This window comes from Fundulus heteroclitus, chromosome 7 (assembly GCF_011125445.2).
Source record: "Fundulus heteroclitus isolate FHET01 chromosome 7, MU-UCD_Fhet_4.1, whole genome shotgun sequence".
NCBI lineage: Eukaryota > Metazoa > Chordata > Actinopteri > Cyprinodontiformes > Fundulidae > Fundulus > Fundulus heteroclitus.
The window spans coordinates 4,145,277-4,169,008 of NC_046367.1; the positions used below are offsets into that span (position 1 = coordinate 4,145,277).

A 23,732-nucleotide genomic window follows, 5' to 3' on the forward strand; every position below is an offset into this window, starting at 1 on the left:
GAAACTTGGGGAGTAACTCAAAAATTTACCACCAGTTATCACCCTCAAGCCAACCTGACTGAAAGATCTAATCGAACCATCAAAACTATGATGGCCTCATTTGTGGGTGAGCATCATTTCAACTGGGACCAGTGGATTCAGGAGTTCCGGTTTGCCATCAATGCTGCTCAGCACGAGACGACAGGGAGATCTCCGGCTGAGCTTCTGCTTGGACGCTATCTTAAAGGCCCCTTAGAAAGAATCATTAGCCATCCACCTAATCCCCAGCAGTCTCCCTATAAACTAGTTGAAAGGCACAAAAAAATGTCAGAACAAGTTAGCCGGAGAGTAGGGATGAAACAGGCCAGACAAGCCAAGGATTATAATAGCCGCAGGAGAAGTGTACAGCTCTTGCAGGGAGACTTGGTCTGGGTCCGAACTCGACCACTTTCAAAAGCTACAGACAGATTTTCTGCTAAGCTTGCGCCCAAATGGTCAGGGCTGGCAGTGGTAAAGAAGCAGATAGGACCCGTAAATTACCAGATACAGTGGATAGACCAGGTCCAAAAAATAGAATCAGTTAATGTGGTCAACTTAAAGCCATATTACGGTGACAGGGGGGGGGGACTGTAACGTTGTCACAATTATCTGACGATAACAGTTTTTTTTATGAAGGATAAATGATTACCTTTAATGTGATCATCAATAATTAAAACAAGGATGTCTTGTTTATGTATAAAAATCTTATAATGGTCCACTATAAAAAACATCTGGTTTTTGGAACCTGGGGGTCAGAGAAGTTATTTAAGTGTTGATTGAGTGTTGACGGGGTGTGGCATAGGTAATGCCTCCAGATGACAGTCAAATTAGCCTGAAACAAAAGTACGGCCAGATCATCTCATCTCCGGCATTCTCTGAAATGAAGTTAAAATTTGGTTGACCGGAATGATCGGACGTTTCCTGGTGGATCTGCGGCTGGTGACGACGGATGAGCGGCATGCCCCGCAAAGCCAGGAGGAGGAGATCTATGCTTTGTTAATTTGAGTGCTGCAGCAGTTTTTTTATAATGGGCCCCAACGTTTTTTGATTTAGAACTTTTCCCTTTTTTTTGTGCGGGACACTGATCGATTACGTGGAATTACGAGAGTTATTTTTTGGACGCATTATTTTTGGGATTTCTTTTTTGCAGGAACTATTTTTGAGAAACATTTTAGGATTTGGACTCTGCGTGATTAATTTTTATCGGGTGGATCTGAGTTTAATAATAATCGGCCGTTAGGGCCATACGATTGTTTGTTTGTTTGTTTGACGTCAGTTGGCTGACGTGTCATTTTTTTCCTCCTCTCTCTTTTATTTGTCTTTAAGGCTTAACAGCTGTCACGAATATAGCAAGACCCAAAAAAGACCCCCTTTGTGTTGTGTAATATTGTCCTTAAAGGTGCTCAATGTTACAGCCTCCTAGTGACGATCTGCGGTACTGCTGGGATTGAAGGCTGGGATTGAAGGCGGGACCGAGCAAATCAAAATGGCGGCGCCCGTAACATTCAGGATCTTATGGTTAGACAGAGTCGGCTTTTGGGATGTGGATAAGACAAACGAATGTCTAATAAGGATTTACAGATAAAGGAAACAACAACAGACACTGAGGTTCATCACACTGCTAAGCAGAATCATCACTGGAAATCGTGTGGCACGGTAAGGAAGCTAGTATTATTATGAGTGTCTGAAATTTGTCTGAATGGAGTGTGAATCGGGACATGCAGCCAGACACGCCAGACAAACCGTGGACAGTCAGCTGACTGTAAGGGGATGACGCGGTCTGCTCATGTGCTCTTCGTTATCAGATAACCGGGATAAAAAGAAAAACAGTCTGAGACCTACTGAGGAACTGTTCAGCAGTTAACGCGGTCCAGTTATGTTTAGCGCGGTCTAAAGTCGCTTAAATGAAAGTTGCATCATGGGCGTTCCATTTTTTTCGGATTACGTGATCTTCTGCGGCCATTTTGAGTCTAGGCTCAGCTAAGCTCAGCGCGTTTACAACACTGCGAGCGACCGATTTCTTTTATTTTTACTCCTGATTATTTCGAGTATTTCTTTATTTTGAAAATAAGCCACCATGCCAGGGTGTTGTGCCCACAGCTGCAGCAACAGCACTGATAAAGGGACGCTCCTGAAGGCCTTTGATGCGCTCCTTAAGACGGGGACAGTTGGTGCACTCAGACTTTTCAACATCCAAATTACCTAAGAAGAAAGAAAAAAAATTCAATAACGGGATACTTCACTTTATGTGCAAGAAGCACAATGAAGAGCAAACGGAGCGTAACAATGGCGTCATGGGCAGCAAGAGCATGGGCATGCGAATGCTTGCTGACAAAACATGAAAACTGGGAAAAAAAAAAAATCTTTTCTTGAAATAAAATATAGAGCATGCCTTACTGCTTTGTAATAGCTACCGACTACCGTAAAGTTTTGTATAATTAAATACTTGTATACAGTAAATACATGTATATCACACACCAAAACTATTGATTAAACTTCACATGTGTGTAGAGCATGCCTTAGTGCTTTGTAATAGCTACCTTAAAATCTTGTATAATTAAATACTTGTATACATTAAATACTTGTATAAGACACACCAAAACTATTACATAAAATTTTAAAGCCAATTCTGGACTTCTTGCTTTATTTCATTGTGCTGTAGCATTATGTGTGTCTGATTTTTGTCCTATGGTATCAATTCTGGACTTCAAGACAGGTAAAGAGAAGTATACAGTTCACTTAAAAATGTCTCTCTCAAGTCTTATTAAAATGTAATATCAGCTTTTCTGGATGCCTAGTAGGTGATCATTAACACTTAGTTGTGTTTTATTCAGAACACCTGCCTGAAGGGTATTAGAAGGTGCAAAACGCGCATAACATAACAGTGTTAAAGCCCCTGCCTGTGGCAAGTTTAGACCCAAAATGGCGGCACTCGCTGAGATGGCGCAACTTTCATTTAAGGGACTTTAGCGTGGTCCAGTTCAGTCTGCTGACCGTTTACACACAAGAGTTATCTCGGTTACTGAGCTCGGACTGGTCTCGGCTCAGTTAAAAAAGTGTAGTGTAAACGGGTTTATTTACAACAGTTCGCAGCCGAAACAGTCCTCCGCCAGCCGCTGTTTTCTTCTTCTGGGCAATTTGACGCAGAGTTTCAAAGATCACTACTAGTGGTGCGGCATGGGAATTACACCGTTTAAGTACTCTGTAAACAGGGCCTGTGACTGCAAATGTTCTTCATGGATGTTAATGAGATAGGTTAATGAGATAGGCTGACAAAAAGATAGAGCTTTCTAATGTGACTATTTACAAGCCAGTGAAGGAAAGCTATTTATATCAGCGCCATTAATAAACCCAGCCAACTACTGCTTTATGCTTTAATAAGGAGAAAAGCAAAAACTGATAATCGATTATCATTGCTGCAAATTCAAAAGTTAATATTAGAATTTATTAATAAAAGCTCCTCGCAGCAAGGTACGACTGTTCTCAGTTTATTAGTTGTTGAATTTGTTTTTTCTGATGTCTTTAAACTTACACAGAAAAGAAAACAAATCTTAATCAACAACATTGTTGCATTGCAGTCTAGGTTTGAGTGATTTAACATTGATCCAGTCTAACTTTTAATCACAATTTTAAACAGGAACTATTCTCCTTCTGATGGGAATTCTGTAAAAGTACTTTGTAAAATTCCCATAAACAAAAACATTAAGGTTGGTGGACCAGGTTTAAGATAGCTACATTAAAAATACAGCCAGAAAATCATGAATGTTCTCTTTTACATCTTAGAATGCACAGTGTCTGATCAAAGTGCATTTGATCAGACACTGTGCATTTGTTTGACAGTGACGATAACGTTGAATGAGATTAATGCCTACGCTTATGTTCAATATAAAAACTTTGAATGAATCTTTGGTAAAAACCCATTACAAAATGAAGTGTTATGGTTTGTGATCAAACCAACTCATTCTTTTCTTAGAAAAATAACATTATATTGCAATGTTACATCAACTCACAGAAGAATATACATTAAAAGTACCTTTAACAAGTGCTCTGAAAAATCCTTTTGAGAGGAAGTTCTCTACCTCCAGAAGATGACCTAACTAGAACATGATCTATGAGTATTAAAAAGATGAATATATGGATCTCAAAATTGAACATGAGAAAATCCTTTTACATACGACAACAGTCTTTGTTAGAAATCTGGGCACTATTGCGCTCAAAGCATTTATCAATTTTACAATCAACTTTGAAAAATATAAAAGAAAAATAATGCCCAATGGAAAGAAAAGAAAAATAAGTACAGTTTAAACACATGCTTCAAAGTTTTTTTCTTAACTTAAAGAAGCTGTTAAGAAAAATATTTTAGACAGTAAGGTATGTATCCCCCCTGTTGCTGGGTAGAATAACACATGAAGGTTTATTGCCAGAGGGGGTGGGTCAGAAAGAGAGTTCCTTTGTTCGAAACATATTCCCCCTCCCCCTGACAAACAGAGGAGGGGATTCAGCCTTTTAAAATGTGTTCAGACTTGTAAAAAAGCAGACAGAATTCTGCATCACCATGAGGGCACCATATAATGAACACTACAAATGGTAATGTAATACCCTGTCTCCATATTTAATTCCTAATAAATTAAATATGCATATTACAATGTTTTACCTCTAATTAACATATTCCTCATTTACTGCCAAATCTGGAACCGGGGTAAGATGGGCCTTCAGAGAAATGCAGCAGCAGGTCAGCTTAAGCTTAATGGCAACGGCAATAATTTGACTTCAAAAACTTGTATTTCACATGTTGTTGGATTAATCTTTTTAATCAGTATTTTTGCTCTATATCTTTGTCAGCAAAAACAAAAGCTAACTGATTCTATTGTGGCTCACCTCCATATGTTCCTGAAAACACATGACTATTTTGAGTCAAATGGTAAACTTTCTTTTGAAATATATTATATAGTGGTATTACCTGAAACCAAAAACATTTTAGATCAAATTGGACTTTTTCCATGAAGATTTGCATGAAATGAGTTTTTCAAGTAATGTCTGTCGATGGAAATCTCTTTCACCTTTTCCTTGGTACTTGGAGCAAATTCTCCAGGTGGCAAATCTGTCAGCATAGGTGGGAATGTAGATGGCCAAGCTCTCATCATCCATGCTTGCTGTAGCTGATATGTCTACAAGCACAATGAAATTATGGTTAATATAAAAAAGAAATTAACTAAAAAGACTCTTTTAAGCACATGATTATTAATCTTTACAGCAGAATTTATGATTATATGCATGACATGTTTTAAAAAATTAAGCTGCTTATCCTTATCTCTATATCTTTTTGTCAGCCTATCTCATTAACATCAATGAAGAACATTTGCAGTCAAAGGCCCTGTTTACAGAGTACTTAAACGGTGTAATTCCCATGCCACGCCACTAGTAGTGCTGTGATTTTTGAAGCTCCGCGTCAAATTGGCCAGAAGAAAACAGCGGCTGGCGGAGGACTGTTTTGGCTGCAAACTGTTGTAAATAAACCCACAGCTATAGCTGAAAGTCCCCCTAAGCAATAGTTAAATCTTGTAGTGTGTAAATCGAGAGTACAAAGGCAACACAAACCTGTTTTCACCGTGTAAACAGAGCCAGAGACAGTACTACAGTGATGCAAGTGTATCCAGAGCATAGTTGTTAACTATAAATAATAACTGCAGAATATATCAAATTTCAAGTAGAGGACTTGCTGTATATGCATGACTTACCTTGTCACTCCTCAGAGCAGAAATACATTCCTCCGACAAATGATGACTTCTTAAAAAGAAATAATCTCCCTCCGTCTCTCCTCTTCTCCATGACACTCAAATATCCCACGAGCTGATGCCGGGTTATGTTGCGTTGTTATAAGGAGGAAATTATCTTGTTTTGTTCTGTCGGTCGGTTTTTCTTCAGCTCTCCAGAGCTCCTTATCTGCTATTACCCCTGCCCCCACTCTCCTGCTATTTGCTTCGTTTTGTGTCTTTTGTGCCATTTCTTCATAGCAACCGAAAGCTCTAAGGCAATTATGGATCTCATCAGCTGGTCTCTCAACGCTATTGATCAAATTTTTTCAACTGGAAAGCAAAGGATCGGGGAGCGTGCCTGTCCCGACGGAACTTTTTTTGCGGGATACATCTTGGACCCATGGCAGAAATGGTCCACGGTGTGCCTCTCAATTCTTTCTGTTGAGGACGTCGAAGATGTCTATTTATTCGGATTTACGATACTTGGATTCCTACTTTTTGGCCTCGGAGGATATTTAATATTATAACACCTTCAAAAGCTGCTGGCGGTGAATATGGCCTTGATGAAACTGCCAGTGGCAGTCGACGCGATCACGAGTTTGTTGAATGAACGAAACGAACGGCTTGATAAGCTGACCGCAGTTGTGGTACACAGAGGTGAGATGGGATAAAACCTTGAAGTGTGAACGTTACTAGCCCATCGATTGGATCATTGGAATATTGGATCCTGGAGCCAGCGGCGGAAAGACTCTAAGGCTGACAGAAAAGTTGGTGTCAGCTTGTTCTCATAACAAATTCTGTTTTTTCAAATCGGACTCCCCACTATAAAATTCTCTCTGAGTTGTTATGGCAACATCGCACAAATCCCCTGCCCCCCCACCTTCCTTGCTGACATCTGTGGAGGCGTCAAGCTGGAGCTGCGAAGTGATAGACTTTCCATCAAGGACACTTGCCTGCCGGAGGGACGTCCTTCATGGACATACAGATTTCCACACAACATGCACCCAGACACACATATGCTCACAAATACAGATGACTTTACCCGACCAGCACTCAAATATTTACCTTTCTGCATATATGTGTCTCGTCATTGATTGTGCTTTTTGTGCAAATGAGTTTTTTTGTCGGATGCTTCACATTTTGTGTGGAAACACAAATTGTGCAGCACCTGTCTTTTCTTATCTCCCTCCACTCCCCCAGTGTTAATCTTTCTTCAACATTTTCAAGGGCAGCACCTGGGGACCCCGTGTAAAGCGGGGTTTCGGGCAGTTACGATGAACGCACCTAATGGCTTGCGCTCATGTAGCAGCGGCTGACTGGCTGCGTTCCTGGCAACGCAAGCCAATGTTTGTTAAGTGTATGTGAACGACGGTTGTACTGGAACTGAATTTTCGATTGCAATGCAAATTGCAGTTGACTAATAAAATTGATTGATTGATTGATTGATTGATAAGTCTCTCATTATAACAATAAACCTTTGTCGTTAAAGGGAGAAAGTTACTGTATATAGTTATAACAAGTTGCCTTGTCAGCCGTCTGGAAGCAAAACGCTTTGGTACAATCCTTGAAAGTCACGTGACCTCCCACTGCCGGAAGAGGCAGCCTGTGAGCCTGCGCTCAGGGCAACATGTGAGGCTGTGAGCCTGTGAGCCTGCGCTCGGGGTTCCAAATCGAGAAAATACGTATACAAATCCTTCTACGCATTTGTGCATCTCACGCGGCAGAAGTGTAGCAAAAAGTGTAGCAAAAATCACGTGTGTAAAGAGAGCCAACCGAAAAACCGCTTGACTTGTAACCAATGATTTGTCTGTATTTCTGGGTCTCGAAGCGAAAATACTTCAGACACAAGTGTCTCTGTGTGTGTTTACAGATTGATCTACACATTTGCAAATCTTAGTACACATTTTCAAATCTCAGTACACATTTGCAGATCTGAATACAGATTTGTGGATTTTTTACACATTTGCAAAACAGATTACACACAAGTAGTTTTACACATTTGCAGATTGTTGTACAGACACACAAATCTCCTCACAGATTTACAGATTTATTTACACATTTTCAAATCCCACTGCACACACCAAATCGAGATACAGACACACAACCCTCCACACACATTTGCAAATGTTAAAGCTACTATTTTGCCCCCATATATATTACTGGGTTAGAGACCTGAGGGACCTCTAATTTTACATAAAGGTTGAGAACTAGATCAGGTGATACACACTGAATGGATGGGGAGACCTAACAGAGTGACTCTGTGACGCTCCAATTACAGACGTTATAAAGTTCTGATATAATATAACAGAACTAAGAACAGAGTAAAAACATAAGTTGTGCGCATAACACAACAAGAAATAAGTCCTGTGAGTTCAAGATTTTTTTTTATAAGAAACCGTGACCTGACATAGAAACAGGGAGAACGGTATATGAGGCATGAAGCTGGGCACACACAACCGGCGAATCGGATGAGGGATAAAGATAAATAAATAAATGAATAAATGAGCTCTTAGCTGAACACACAATCAGCTATAACAGACTAATTTAGCAAAAAACAGTTTAAATGTTGAAAGCGTGACTGGGGGAGAACGCCAAAACGAGAGCGATCCCCGTTTGCTGCAGGGTTTTTAGGAGACATAACATTGTTTAGTGATATATTATAAGTGAACAATATATACAGATTTCATAATGGAGGGTGAATTTGATAGGGAGACCCACGATGACGGGTGAGGACCCAATGTTTTGTGGAAAACGGCAGCAGAGCAGTTGTTGTTATTGCGGCAGGTGGTTGAAACAGGTCAGGGTAAAAAAGGAGAAAAGTCCGGAATAAAACTACAAACACAGGTGGTAAAAGAATTGGAGATGGAAAAACTGACCAGTGGCGTGGGAATCTAGTAAAATATTTTTGGGACAAAGCTAAAGAATGCAAAAAGAACAAAGAGATGGCTGAGAAAGGGAGCAAGGAAAGTGGTTGGATGTCAAAAATATAATTTAAAAATTTAAAACAAAAGGCGGTGTCTGACCCTGTGCAGTTGCCTGCCTCGGACACGTTATCTTTAAAGAACTCACAAGGTCTATCTTTTTATGATCAACCCTCACAATGTCCAGCTTCATCAAAATGGGTGTTTTATCCCTCCGATGAATCATCAGACTGGAACAGAGCAGACACAGACCCGTTTCAGGGCAGAAAAGGCAGGGAATGGCCGCAACAAACACAGTCCTGTAGTCCTTTTTTTCACCCACACCTTCCCCGGCTGCTGAAAAGCAAAACAGGCAGTCACAGGGTCCCCTTGAAACCACTTCAGGATCGGTCAAAATGTCAGTAACAGGAATTTGGTTACCAGATAATGTAAAATTGGAAGATCAGAATAAAACAGATATAAATCAAAAATCTATGAGCATTTGTAAGACCGATTTGGGAAAAAACAACATAGCTGCTAGCAGCATTTCAACAGAGTAGAGACCAATACTAGCTTCATCATCTCCCACTCCCCCTGAGGAAAATGAGGAGGTGCACATGGGATACAGACTGTCTGCATCAGAAAATGTACGCAAATATGACTTAAGACCCAGAGAAGAAATTAATTTTCAAAGCCCCTACTACAGCAGCCTGGAGGAAGAATATAAATACAAACCTTTTAGCCTTGGGGATTTGTCTGCACTATGTGATAAATTACCACCAAATTGTAGACAGGGCAGCACCATGGCTGCAAGTTTTAGAGATGCTTACTGCAGGTAACACGCTGGCTTTGGGTGATTACAGGGCCATAGCAGGAAGATGCATGAGACCTCATGTGAACAGAGAGGTGGAGCAGGTAGCAGGTATCATGGGCCTTCCTGATGATGATCTGTTTACCCCACATTCTACTGAAATTGGTTTTGCCCTTAGAGAAATATACCCAGTGACAAGGAGTAATACTATTCCTCAATTTGATTGGGATTCTGGAAAAAATCCCAAGGAGTATTTGGAGGGATGCAAAGCCACGTGGCAAACTCACACAGGAACCAACCCAGATAGGGTGGGGCCCCAAAGGAACTGGTACAGGGATGCAGTTCTGAAAGGAGTACCTCCCTCAGTGAAAACAGCCATGGATGATAATCCAGACATGGTGGGTGCAGACCTTGTGGTGTGGGAACGCCATTTAATTCACCATCTTGCTAAAGTACGAGACACGCAGAGAAAAGAGGAATATCAGCTGAAAGATTTACAAACTCAATTGCTTAAAATGGAATTGGCTGAAGCAAAACAGAAAGCAAGGGAAAATCGTACGAAACATGGCCTTCGGCTGCAATGCTTTTGAATAGTGTATGTACGGATCGATAAATACAATCAGTTTGCGTGTGTCCGTTAAGCGGTAGTGTACGTACGCGCGCAATACAAACTCCTACGATTTGCCCGCTTGGTCCAAGTCGACGTTTTGTACGGGCGTGCTGCCTTCCGTGCAACATGTGATGGTGCTCTCTTCTCGATTTGGCAAATCGGGGGGGGATCGGAGAGGGGGGGGGCGTGTACGAAAGGAAGGATAGTTGTACGTTACAATGGCTTATTAGCCCACCCAGCATAGCGCCACCAACGTGTCGGAAAGAGCACTGCACGAATGCAACTATGGGCGGGAGGGGAAAAGTGGGGAAGCTTTTGCTATTGGTCGAGACCGTGGCTCATTTAATTATGCGTGTTTAGGAGGTGCCAAGGTGTACGGAAGGAGGGATGCTGTACGGGCCTGGTTCCATTGCTTTACAATGGCTTATAAGCCCACCGAGCATAGAGCCACCAATGGTTTGGAAAGTACACTGCAAGAACGCAACTACGGGCGGGAGGGGAAAACTGGGGAAGCTTTTGCTATTGGCCGAGACCGTGGCTCATTTAATTATGCGTGTTTAGGAGGGGCCAAGGTGTACAGAATGAGGGATGGTGTACAGGCCTGTCCAAATATCAATAGCACCAATGGTGGTGGGAAATGGTACTGCAGCATATGGCCAAGAGTGGAACTCTGGGCTCGTTTTGTTTCTGGAGCTGTGCCACCAGCCAAGCAATATTTGATTTGTGATAATTGAGGCCTTTGCAGCTCATGGATTTGGACCAACCTTATATATGCTCATTTCCTGGAAGTGCTCTACAACATGCCACTAACCACATCTTCTTATCTCATTGCTAAAAGGAAGTAGCTATAGGAAGGGGATACAGAAATGAGCTTTGCCCTGTTGGTAGATGCCTCAAAGGGGGCTGGAACAGACAAATCGTGTGTGAGCTGTGTGCCATCAAAGGTTGCACATTTTCACCTTTTAATCCCTACTGTGTCCACGTGGAACCACCCAGGGAGTTCAAAATCACAGATTCTGCTCCTCATAAGGTCACCTACAAAATATGTTAAAATCAGCCTCCCGTAAAAAAAAAAACAACAAATGCTGAAGCAGTGTGTTTTGTGCCACTGGTCGGCATAGGAGCAACGTAGGGTAACAAACTTGGTACCAAACAAAAGGGTAAATCGAAATGATCGAAACAAGCACACTTGAGCCCATGTAGCTCTTTCTTTTGTCTACGAGCAGCTGTTTTTTTCACCTTGATAAGGCCTCAATGGGGCCCCCTAGAAAGCAGTGTTTTGTGCCACTGTTCGGCATAGGAGCAACGTAGGGTAACAAACTTGGTACCAAACGAAAGGGTAAATCGAGATGATTAAAACAAGCCCACTCAAGCCCATTTAGCTCTTTCTTTTGTCTCCCAGCAGTTGTTTTTTTCAGGTGACATACATATAAAGTGTACATATCGCGGTAGGTTATGGGCTGATGCTGGGACTCATTGGAAATCAATCTTTAACAAATATACCACTTTTGTGTCTGAAACTGCACTACAAGACCACAACTACGGGGGGAGGGGAAAAGTGGGGAAGCTTTTGCCATTGGCCGAGAGCGTGGCTTATTTAATTATGCATGTTTAGGAGGGTCCATGGTGTACGGAAGGTGGGAGGCTGTACAGGCAACATTGAATTATAAAACAGCTATCTGCCCCCTATACTCTTCCTGGGGAGAGGTCTCTGACCAGTTTCTGCAATTTCTGTGTGCCTGTGTGCTTGCCTCAGCAAAAGAGATGTGTTAGAAATTTGAAACAATCCCATTTTAAGTGTGTCTTTGGTTCAGTCTGGGTGCAACTTTGGCATATAAGCCAATATTTAATGAATTTGTAACAAATAAATAAAACATTGTTTTATGAAGTTCAGCATGTGGCTACCACTGTTACAAACTGTAACCTGCCCAACAAAATGTTTAGAAACTCTGCCTATTGTTTGTATGAGCTCCAGCAGGGGGGCATCATTCCAGCACTCTTACCCAGCGAGAGGCACTCTTCCTGGGGAGAGGTCTCTGACTGAGACCCCCCCCAGCCTGGAAGTGGGAGATTGAAAGTTTTTTTAAAATTTCACATTAGGAGTCTGGAAGCTATATTTGCAAACGGTTTTAAAAAATAATTTTAACATTATATTACAATAAGTGGCATTTCCTTTGAGTGCTTGGTGCCTATGGTAAGGCAGACTTCCAGAGAGGGGCTCCATTCAAGCACTCTGACCCAGCAAGAGGCACTTTCTTGGGGGAGAGGTCTCTGACTGAGACCCCCCCCCCATCCTGGAGGTGGGAGATTGAATTTTTTTTTTTCTAATTTCACATTAGGAGTCTTGAAGCTATATTTGCAAAAGGTTTTAATAATAATTTTAACATTATATTAAAATAAGTGGCATTTTTTCCTGAGTGCTTCGTGCCTATGGTATGGTGGCTGGTGCCTATTCTAAGGCAGACTTCCGGTAGGGGGGGCTCCAGTCAAGCACTCTGACCCAGCAAGAGGCACTTTCTTGGGGGAGAGGTCTCTGACTGAGAACCCCCCAGTCTGGAGGTGGGAGATTGAAAGTTTTTTTTTCTAATTTCACATTAGGAGTCTGGAAGCTATATTTGCAAATGGTTTTAATAATAATTTTAACATTATATTAAATTAAGTGGCATTTTTTCTGAGTGCCTCGTGCCTTTATATACATAAAAAGTGTACATATCGCGGTAGGTGACGTTCATATAAAGTGTACATTTCGCAGTAGGTGACGTACATATAAAGTGTACATATCACGTTAGGTGACGTACATATAAAGTGTACATATCCCGGTAGGTGACGTACATATAAAGTGTACATATCGCGTTAGGTGACGTACATATAAAGTGTACATATCCCGGTAGGTGACGTACATATAAAGTGTACATATCGCAGTAGGTGACGTACATATGAAGTGTACATATCGTGGTAGGTGACGTACATATAAAGTGTACATATCGCGGTAGGAGACGTACATATAAAGTGTACATATCGCCGTAGGTGACGTACATATAAAGTGTACATATCGCGGTACATGACGTACATATAAAGCGTACATATCGCAGTAGCTGACGTACATATAAAGTGTACATATTGCCGTAGGTGACGTACATATAAAGTGTACATATCGCGGTAGGTGACGTACATATAAAGTGTACATAATGCAGTAGCTGACGTACATATAAAGTGTACTTATCACCGTAGGTGACGTACATATAAAGTATAGACAAATGCCGGACGCCAGAGGCAATGAAACGTACAGGCAATGAAACGTATGGGCCCTGTATGGCCGGTCCACGTTTCGGCCGCCTGGCCTCCCAAAACACGCCAATTCGATGGACGCGTGGGTTCGGCCAATAGGCGAACCTTTCCCGTTTTTCCCTTCCCGCCCCCTGTCGCTCTGGTGCCATCCCCTCTCCGACAGGTTGGTGGCGCCGAAGAACCGACGCCAGTGGCAATGGGAGTCTATGGGTCCTGTACGGCTGGTCCACGTTTGGCTGCCTGGCCCCTCCCAAAAACGCACCACTTCGATGGACGCACGGGTTCGGCCAAAGGGCGAACCTTTCCCATTTTCCCTTCCTGCCCCCTGCCGCTCTGGCCCCATCCCCACTCTGACAAAGTGTTTTGGTACATGCAGTCCAATGTATCAGTGTGTGCGTTATGGATGTTGGTTCTCCAGGACCCAGAGTCTGTTCCAGGACCCGGAGTCTGTTCCAGGGAGGGGGGTGTTAGCTCCAGGGAGGTTGTTGTGGGCTAGTGGTGCTTCCTTCCTGGGTACATGACCTCCGTGGTGCCCCCCCTGGTTCCTCCAGGACCCTGGAGGTTCTTCCAAGACCCAGAGTCTGTTCCAGGACCCAGAGTCTGTTCCAGGGAGGGGGGTGTTAGCTCCAGGGAGGTTGTTGCGGGTTAGTGGTGCTTCCTTCCTGGTTACATGACCTCTGTGGTGCCCCCCTGGTTCCTCCAGGACCCTGGAGGTTCTTCCAGGACCCAGTGTCTGTTCCAGGGAGGGGGGGTGTTAGCTCCAGGGAGGTTGTTGCGGGCTAGTGGTGCTTCCTTCCTGGGTACATGACCTCTGTGGTGCCCCCCTGGTTCCTCCAGGACCCTGGAAGTTCTTCCAGGACCCAGAGTCTGTTCCAGGACCCAGAGTCTGTTCCAGGACCCAGAGTCTGTTTCAGGGAGGGGGTGTTAGCTCCAGGGAGGTTGTTGTGGGCTAGTGGTGCTTCCTTCCTGGGATACATGACCTCAGTGGTGCCCGCCCCCCCCCCCCCCCCCCCGGTTCCTCCATGGTCCCAGATTGAGCCAGCAAAAACCCAGCAAAAACCCAGGGCCTGGTTCCCCCCCAGGCCCTGGCCCTCCTCTGGCCGCCCCTGGTCCTCCATGGTTCCAGACTTAGCCAAGAACAATTGCAATCCCATGTGGAATGTAATGCTTTTTATGTTGGAGTTTGACCTGCAATGTAAAATGTTGCCCCCTGTCCCATATTAAATGCAGCCTATTGTACATAGTGGTTCTGTATGACCATCATAGGGTAGCACTGTCCAGTCCCTGGTTCCTCCATGGTCTCTCCCAGGCCCTGGTTCCTCCATGGTTCCCCCCCAGGCCCTGGCCCTCCTCTGGCCGCCCCTGGTCCTCCATGGCCCCACCAGGCCCTGGCTCTGGTTCCCCCCAGGCCCCGGCCCTCCTCTGGCCGCCTCCTGGTCCTCCGTGGTTCCCCCCAGGCCCTGGCCCTCCTCCGGCCGCCCCTGGTCCTCCATGGCCCCACCAGGCCCTGGTTCTGGTTCCCCCCAGGCACTGGCCCTCCTCTGGCCGCCCCTGGTCCTCCATGGCCCCACCAGGCCCTGGTTCTGGTTCCCCCAAGGCCCTGGCTCTCCTCTGGCTGCCCCTGGTCCTCCATGGCCCCACCAGGCCCTGGTTCTGGTTCCCCCCAGGCCCTGGCTTCCCCCCGTGCCCTGGCTCTGGTTTCCCCCCAGGCCCTGGCGCTGGACTACCTGGGTCACGTGACCCAGCGGCCGATATCCTCCATATGTACCCGAACAACGTAGGTGTCTTTGGGCGGAAGTTTGTCTCGTAGTCCGGCCACTTCGGCCATTTCCGTTTACCTGGATGTTATGGGAGTTTTGGGCGGAATTCTAAACAATAGTAACTGAGTTCCCATCTTTACTAAACGACGAGACGGTGGTAATGACATTCCAGCACTTTTACTGAGAAACAGAGCAGAGATTCACATAGTTGGAAAGTAATCGCACCCCATGGTCCCACTGCAGTCTGCGTCTGCCCTGTCTCTGCCTGCCTCGCTTTTCGGGCTTCCCCTAATACTGCACCGTGGCCTTCCCATGAGACAAAACAAAGACAGTCTATCGTAAACAATCAGTATCCCTCAGCAGCTGCAGCATTTGGCCTTGCAATCAGCAAACAGTGGATCTTATACACAGACATCAGGTCTCCAGGCCTCCTCTGTCCAAGTGGTGTGAGGCCATAGTGACTTCAGAATAATAATTCTTATAACATTCCTCTCTTTTTTTTTTTTTGATGATGGCGTCGTCAGCATCAAGACGAAACAAGATGGCCCATCATTTGAAAATGTGAACAAAGCACAGAGGAACCATTTCCGTAAACTCGTAAAGTGGGACCCAAAGGGTTCCCGTGTTGGAACCGGGCAGTGCTGGAACTTTTAGTACAGATTAGCATGAATGCTTCATAGAGCTTTAACACCCAAGATCAAAGGTTTAGCTTTCATCTACAATTTAGGATTCATCTAATTAGGTAAGGCCTGTTTTAGGTACCTATGCGCGATATTTTAAAATTACATTAGACTAGATAAGCTAAAACCTGTTCAGTAACCAAGGTCAAATCCGTCTACTCTTCTCCACCCTGAATACCCTCCTACTCCTTTCTCCACTCACCCCTACGATGGACAATAATCCACCACTCCAAACTTACAACACCAGGAGCAGAGGCAGGAGAGGTTCAGTGCGGGCAGGGGAACACCAGAAAAAGCTACCCCCAGGGGGTAGTAAAAACTGGCAGTCTTCTTCTTGGTTCCTCCTCGCAGGCTGGACGATTGAGCTGGATGGTAATAAGCGTTCAGTTCTGGATGGGCACTGAGCATTTTATTTTGCATTTCTCTCTAATTAAACACTTTGTGAAGATGGTCTGCAGACACGAGTCCCTGTTTCCACTGGAGAACAGAAACAAGGTGTAATTAGTGTTCTTATCAAAAAAAACCATTCATGTGTCATTTATTAAAACATCCTCCAAGCACTTTCACATTCAAGATATTTCTGTTCACAATTATTAACTCTCAGAATTCTGCAATTTAATTATTAATTAAAAAAGTAATCTTTAAGTTCAAGTGTATATGCTGTAAATTTATAGTAATTCTTAACAGAATGCTTTCAAAGTGTGTCTTTACTTTTATTGTCTGACAGTTGAAGTTCTCTGCAACATAATTTCATCAACATTTTCATTTCATGTCATTTCCCGTTTTATTTTAAAAACCCCGCTGAGAAAAAGAAAGCCTTTTCATGTGAAAGCCTTTTCCCTCTCTCCCTCTTTTTTTTAAAGAAAGTGAGGTGCTGTTCTGCACCGAAAAGACAAAATATTTATACCATGCTGTTACTGTTCAAGGATGCCAAGGTTCTACAAAACAAAGCAGTGAGCAGGTGAGAACAGAAGCTTTTTGAAAACGTTCTAACATTGTTGAACAACTAAAGCTACTTAAGCAATTCAGAATTAGTTCCCAATTTAATCCTAAAATAAAGGAAACCTTACATTGTGTACTTTGTCATTATTTATTTTCTTAAACTGAGGATTAAGGACTTTGATTAAGAAGTTATTGGATGAACGTGTCTCTGTGTTCCTATTTGTCTAGCCCTCGGTAATCTGATCTATGTTCTGAGTGCCTGGTCAGGAAGGGTTAAGGTTCTCCGAAGCTTTCTGTTTTCAGCAACCCTGAAAACCCCAAACCCTTTAAAGTCAGTGTCAGGTGTCAGGTGACCTGTGGGACCACCTCGTCGTCCCTCTGGTTCCACCAGCTGTGTCGAGTCCACAGCAGCTCGTCCTGGGTGCCATGCCCCAGGGGTCTCCACACCCCCCTGTGTGGAACGTCTCTCGTAAGGATCTCACCTTATGTCCCGTTCAAGATGTTCTTTACACAACAGGAGTTCCAGTGTGGGGTGTCTTTGCTGCTTTGATGTTCCTCAGAGAAAACCTTCATTCATTTATACATCTTCAAGCTGTTACCCTTTCATCATCACAGCCAACCAACCATCCTGACCAGATCCAAAATGTCCCCATAATTTAATCTAATTAAATTAATCTTACTTATTTTCTGTATGCAAGACGATAACCATTAAATTATCCTTATCTAATAGCCCTCAGGTTAACAGTTAGCTAAAACTCAGTGTTATGTGTTTTTTCCCTTAGGATGTTTAACTGGTTAAAAAGACTATTGAGTTATTTGTGTTCTAGTTGAAAGATATTAAATCTCCATAAATATTGTAACCATTTTACACTGATGCTTTAATCCTAAATTTACCCATGTTAGTTAGTCGGATGTGTCATTATGCTAATTTTATTGCAACATTACCCATTTTAGCCAGTAACCTTTTCTTTGCGTTTTATTGAAGCCTGCCAGAGTAGCAGAAATCAGCTTACTCTAAGATGTTTATTAAATGAAATGCTATTTAAAATAATAAATGCTATTTATTATTTCATATTACTCTACGTATATAGTGAAAACTAATTAATTCATTTATTTATTTAACTGTTGATATAATACCCACTTAATTTATTAGGTTGCTCTATGATTCCATCAAGTTACTTCTTTAAAAGTTTTCCACCTTTACATAATCCTAATGTTTCATAATGTGTGTTTTGTTTTAATTGTGTACAAAAAAATCTGAAGTGAAATGCATAAAGTCGTGTCTGCAGAACTCATCTGTGTTTTTTTGTCGAAGGTTGTCCGATGCTTCAGTCATAGTCCTTCATTGTCCATTTTCAGTCCAATGTCTGAGATCAGCAGCCAAACATTCTCCTTCCCTTCAACAGTCCATCCTCCAGTCCTCACGCCTACAAACAGAATGAATTCTGCCAGCATTTTTTGCCAAAGAAAACGCACCATAGGTTGAAAAGAAATTACAGTAAAACAGTCACAAACATTTTAAGTACAGTGTTCCCTCTAACATGACAAACATAAAAGAAACAAAAGGATAAAAAAATAAATCAAACTTTGTCTCTGACAAAATAAAACTCAAAACTCGATCAAGCTGAAGTCAATGACATCACCTTTTAGTCCTTGTCCCAAGGATCAGCCCCCCTTACTGCGGCACTGTTTCTGCATTCTCTCGCATCTGAGAATGTCTAAAATGAGACTAAATCTCTATGTTAGCACATTCCTATCATATTGACCAGGTTTCTTTGCAAAGAAAAAGAAGCAGAAAGATAGAACTGTTAATAGCAGAAAGCAACAAACATCTTTAAGACACCACCTTTCCCGCTGGAAGATCTCCTGGCATAAATGGTTAAAACTAAGTATAATTTAGAGGACAAATCTGATTATGACTCCTTACCGCATTGCTAGCACTGTCTTCTCAGAGCCTTCTGTTGGCAGAAAGGTGGCGTCCCCTTTAATCTGAAAGCAATAACTCAGAGAAAAACAAGAGTGTTAATAGCATGCAGTTAAAACCCTGGTCCCCTTAGTGTCACTTTAACGTGATGTTGTTCTGCTTTTTCTTGCTGATCCTGGAAAGGTATCTATTCTTCACCTTTCCTTTGAAACTCTGTTCAAAACACCTCCAAAAGAAAGAAAACAAAAAACGAAAGAAATTAATCAAAAAAAACTAAAGCAAAATTGTTTTCCAAGGAGCATAATTTTGTCTTTTCCAATATGACATAGGTTTTTGACTTAATACAAACTTTTGATTTCTTTCTGGTCCTTTGACCATGTGTATTTGCTGTTAGTAATACTTTTATTTATATATACCTTTTCAATCTTAATTGGTCAAGTGTGAAACTTTAAAGAAATGATTTTTCCCTTTTAGTTTTTTAGCTTCCAGTGTTTCTCTATAAATGATAAGAGTTTTCCCCGTAATTCAGCACATTGAGAAGGCTACCCAAAACAAACCAATATTAGAATTAGAATTTAACCCTTCAGGAGCTGGCTTTATTTTATTTTTTCCCTCTGACATAGTTTTCGTGCTCCCAGCCCAGAACACACAGACCCAGCCTTGCCATAACATTCAGATGTTTACATCATGGTCAGATTTGTTTATCATATCTATTGTCCTGTTTCAGGTTAAACTGTCCCTCTGGGGTCCGTTCTTCGTACGTTGCTTAAAACATCCAAGATCAAATGAGACATCCAAGATGATTTCATCCGGCTAATCATGATCCGGCTAATTGGGTTCTTCGAACACACCTGTTGTTTACGATTAGTATCACTGGATTGAGTTATCTGAGACAACTGCGCGTTCATGCGTTTGTTTAAAAGGGGAAATGTATCGATAGTAGAAACATTGATCAGCAACACTGCTATTGGCTGTTCAGCATGGCCAAAGAACGCCCACAGTTTTTTTCCCAGCAGAACAAAAGCTTTTAATGGAAGGTTATGCCGAATTTGAGTCATTAATTAAAACACCTAAAAATCTGTTAAAGCCAGGAGAGAGGGCTGGCAAAAAGCAGCAGACAAATTAATGCTTAAATACTGTCCATGGTAGATGTTTCTATCACTTTCTACAGTATGAATTTTTCCGTTTTAATAATTTCATATTTACTTTGTTCTTTTATATCAGAGCCTCCACGGGACCCACTAGAACATGGGGACAAGTAAAAGTGAAATACAAGAATATTGTACAAAATGGTAGCCTTTAATCATTATACTGTATTTTAAAAAGGCACTTGTTATGTCAAGAGATCCAAATTTCAGTGTCATTCCTTAGATACGGGAAGTAAAGGACACGTGCAAACTGGGAATTTTAACAAAAAAAAAAAAACAATCTTTATCCATAAAAGATGAAAATCTTCCTTTTCCAAGTCATCCACAGTTTACACGGTAAATCTGTATTGCTCCGTGTCTAGATAATCCAACCATAGTTTTTTCTAATACAATATACGGCTCGACAGGAAGCAAGCCTTTCAAAGTAAACTAAACTTCACAAACAAATCTTCTTACTGAATAGGATAAAAATAAAAAGCAAACCACCATACAAATAACTTAAAATTTAGATTTATGGCTCCAACACCACTTTTTCCTCTTTAAAAGCCACTGTTAAATGATGTGTTTGTCTGTTTATAACAGCCACCAAGAAAAATCTCTACATTGTCGCGCTGCTCTAAAGGATCCTGTCTATTGCGCAATACGCGATTAATTCGAAAAACTCTGCAAATTATTCTTGCACCTTCCGCAACAGGTTGCAGTCATAAAAATGGACATAGCTACGGCAGACTTCCCATCTCCTTCGCTTATACAGCCGTGATCTAATCTTGTTTACATGAAATAAGCCTGCTCTGGAGCAGGCTCAAGCTGGCGCACTTGTTGCTATGACAACAAGTGCAGGAAGTCTTTCGAAGAACCAAACGATCCAAGATCATGCCAAATCGTCAACAATGAAATCCTGCTAACTGAGTTAGCGACGTACGAAGAACGGACCCCTGAGGATCGCCTCAGCTCAGCATAACTAATAACATCAGATGATTTTGTAACTGATGACGCGTGTAACGTGGCCTTCTGATATTTTGACACTTTTCAAAATTTCTCATTAGTTGCATTCAAATCCCAAGTAAAAAATAAATAAAATAAATTAATATAGAACCCTTAGAAAAGCAACCATATTTAGTTCCATACAGTTTGTTCAAAGCACATTTTTTCCTCATCTATTCAAATCAAAAATCTTGTATATCTAAACTTCTTTCAACTGGACTGGTTTGTGATGAATCATTATTATTATAAGCAATGAGATCTCAGTAATTTTAAATTACTTTTGGGCAAAAAAACAAGTTATAGGATCTAATTTCATACAGTAAACTCAACAAGCTTTATGTAAAGCTTATTACCAGTTCCAATTGTCTAACAAAGCTGAAATATTTTCGTTCAAGACATGTTGATCTCACCGTGTATCAATTTCATTTGGTCCGGATATGTAATGTGAAAAAAAAAAACGTTATTATTGAAGTATCTCTTTACCTTTACCTTTTTGTTAACATAGTCCATGTTTAAAATGCCATTTGAATTACGGAGCTGCAGTTCTCCCAAAACAAATGAACACTTTGAAACCATGAACATTAATTTTAACCCCGAATTAATTCACACAGATGAACGTTTAGTTACATACGATACATACATACGTACAGTTACATACAAACAATGACATTCAGACAGACAAACACATGCAGGCCTGCTTTTTCACTATCTTAAATAGTTCTATGTTTTCAATAATTTTTAACGTCTATGGCAATGCGAAAGATGTTTTCAACGCGTTAAGTTCCCGCTTAGTTTAAAAGGTGGAGAGCGTGTGCTGGTTACGACCCCCGAATGTTTCGTCCACACACGGTTTTACTCTTCAGTCCCGCAAGGATACAACTCTGTGCCTCGCAGACACTTGGACACTTACCCATTTTTGAAAGTTATACGTCGTTATTAGCAGTTTAGAACACTTTTACCCATAATGGAAGTGTCTCTTGTCAGTCCCGCTGTAAACGCTTCCCCGGTGCAACGTCCTTTTAGTTCCGTTTCCGTTTTCTGTTTTTATTCTGTTTATTAAAGTTTCGCTTTTCTTTTTTTCTTCTTAATTTTATTTTTATTATTCTGTTGCAGTACTGCAATAAAATAAAATAATAATAATAATAATAATAACCCCTATGTGAGAAATCTGCATGTTTAATCAAATCATTTCAAATAATTTATGCATGTCATGCTTCTGGGCCCCTACTTTTTCAGCATGAAATCGAACCTCCCACCCTGGGGCTAGGCTTGACCCTGAAAAACATCTGCCTTTGACCCAATACACTGACTGTTCTCCATCCAGACTTTTTTTTGTTTGTTTTTATTTATTTTATCCTTTTTTTGTGTTTTTCTTATTATTTTCTACTTGTCCTTAGCACGATCGACCAACTAAAATGAAAGGCCTCACATGTGATGGTTGCCTTTTTGGTATAATGGTCGGGGTCCCCACTTATCAAAGCTGCGAACGTCTTCGCAACAGTCAAGGACTTAAGCATCCCTGCCGCTTTTATCCACAACAGAAGTGGACAGCCTCTTGTACAAAACCAAGACAAGAGGACTTTAATTGACCAGCTGCAAACTGCTCAGCCGGTGACCCGTTCTCCAGGTGAAAATCATTCTGCCCATCCTCCTCCCAGCATGAGGGTCCGTATTTCAGCTGAAAACGTATTTTAATTAAATTTTGAATTTTAGTCTAATATTTAAACCTTAGTCACCGTTCGGTATTGCGAACCCTGTTTTATTTGCCTTAAGGATTAAATATATGTCATTATTTCTACCGGCTTTTACTTTTACTACCTTTTAGGTTTACAGTTCTAACTTTTAAAATTTCTTGAGGTATACCTTAAATAGGGTTTAAATTTCAAAAGCTTGCAAGCATTTTTGACCAATTGCGTTTGTTTTTAAAAGAGCTGGAAAATAATCCTCTTACCGTCTCATGAAAGAAAGGTTCGGATCTTCGCGCCAACGCCCAGAGACGCTCCTCCACCAGGAGCTCCTCCACCTCCCTTGAAAATCCATTCGGGGTACCAGAGGCCGGATAACCTCTTCGGGTTGGCCAAATCAGCTCCTGTCCCCGGACTCCCTCGCCCGTCGGTCGGAGATCTTGTTCGTTTACGCCAAATTGTTATGGGAGTTTTGGGTGGAATTCTAAACAATAGTAACTGAGTTCCCATCTTTACTAAATGACGAGACGGTGGTAATGACGTTCCAGCACTTTTACTGAGAAACAGAGCAGAGATTCACATAGTTGGAAAGTAATCACACCCCATGGTCCCACTGCAGTCTGCGTCTGCCCTGTCTCTGCCTGCCTCGCTTTTCGGGCTTCCCCTAATACTGCACCGTGGCCTTCCCATGAGACAAAACAAAGACAGTCTATCGTAAACAATCAGTATCCCTCAGCAGCTGCAGCATTTGGCCTTGCAATCAGCAAACAGTGGATCTTATACACAGACATCAGGTCTCCAGGCCTCCTCTGTCCGAGTGGTGTGAGGCCAAGTGGTGTGACTTCAGAATAATAATTCTGAAGTCACACCAGGCAGAATAATAATTCTTATAACTCTGGGTCCTGCAGAATAACCCGGTTCCTCCAGGATACATGGGCTGCTACTCTGAGTCTGTGGCGGGCCCAGGGCTTCTCCGTTCCTGGGATGGATCAGCTGCACACAGCGTCGTGGTTCTCCGGAGGTACCGCATTCGTGTCCGCTGCTAGTGTGTATTTGTGCCGCACCACTGTGAGATTAGTAACGCTCCTTTCTTTATTATGTGTTGATATAGCAAGATGACACCCCCAAAGTCACCATTGTACTGCCCTATTTGCGAGAACCGCTACATGTATTTGGGGAAGCACTTGTTGAACCAGCATCGGATGCGGAATGTGGATGAGCGCAAG

The 23,732-nt window shown here is 42.1% G+C and overlaps 1 long non-coding RNA gene across 1 annotated transcript; it reads left to right on the plus strand.

The window, feature by feature from the left end:
• Positions 1 to 4,565: 4,565 nt before the first annotated feature.
• On the plus strand, positions 4,566 to 23,732 carry LOC118563654. The gene is made up of 3 exons (XR_004931325.1): positions 4,566 to 4,605; positions 23,415 to 23,527; positions 23,618 to 23,732. It is a non-coding gene; the product is annotated as an uncharacterized LOC118563654 (long non-coding RNA).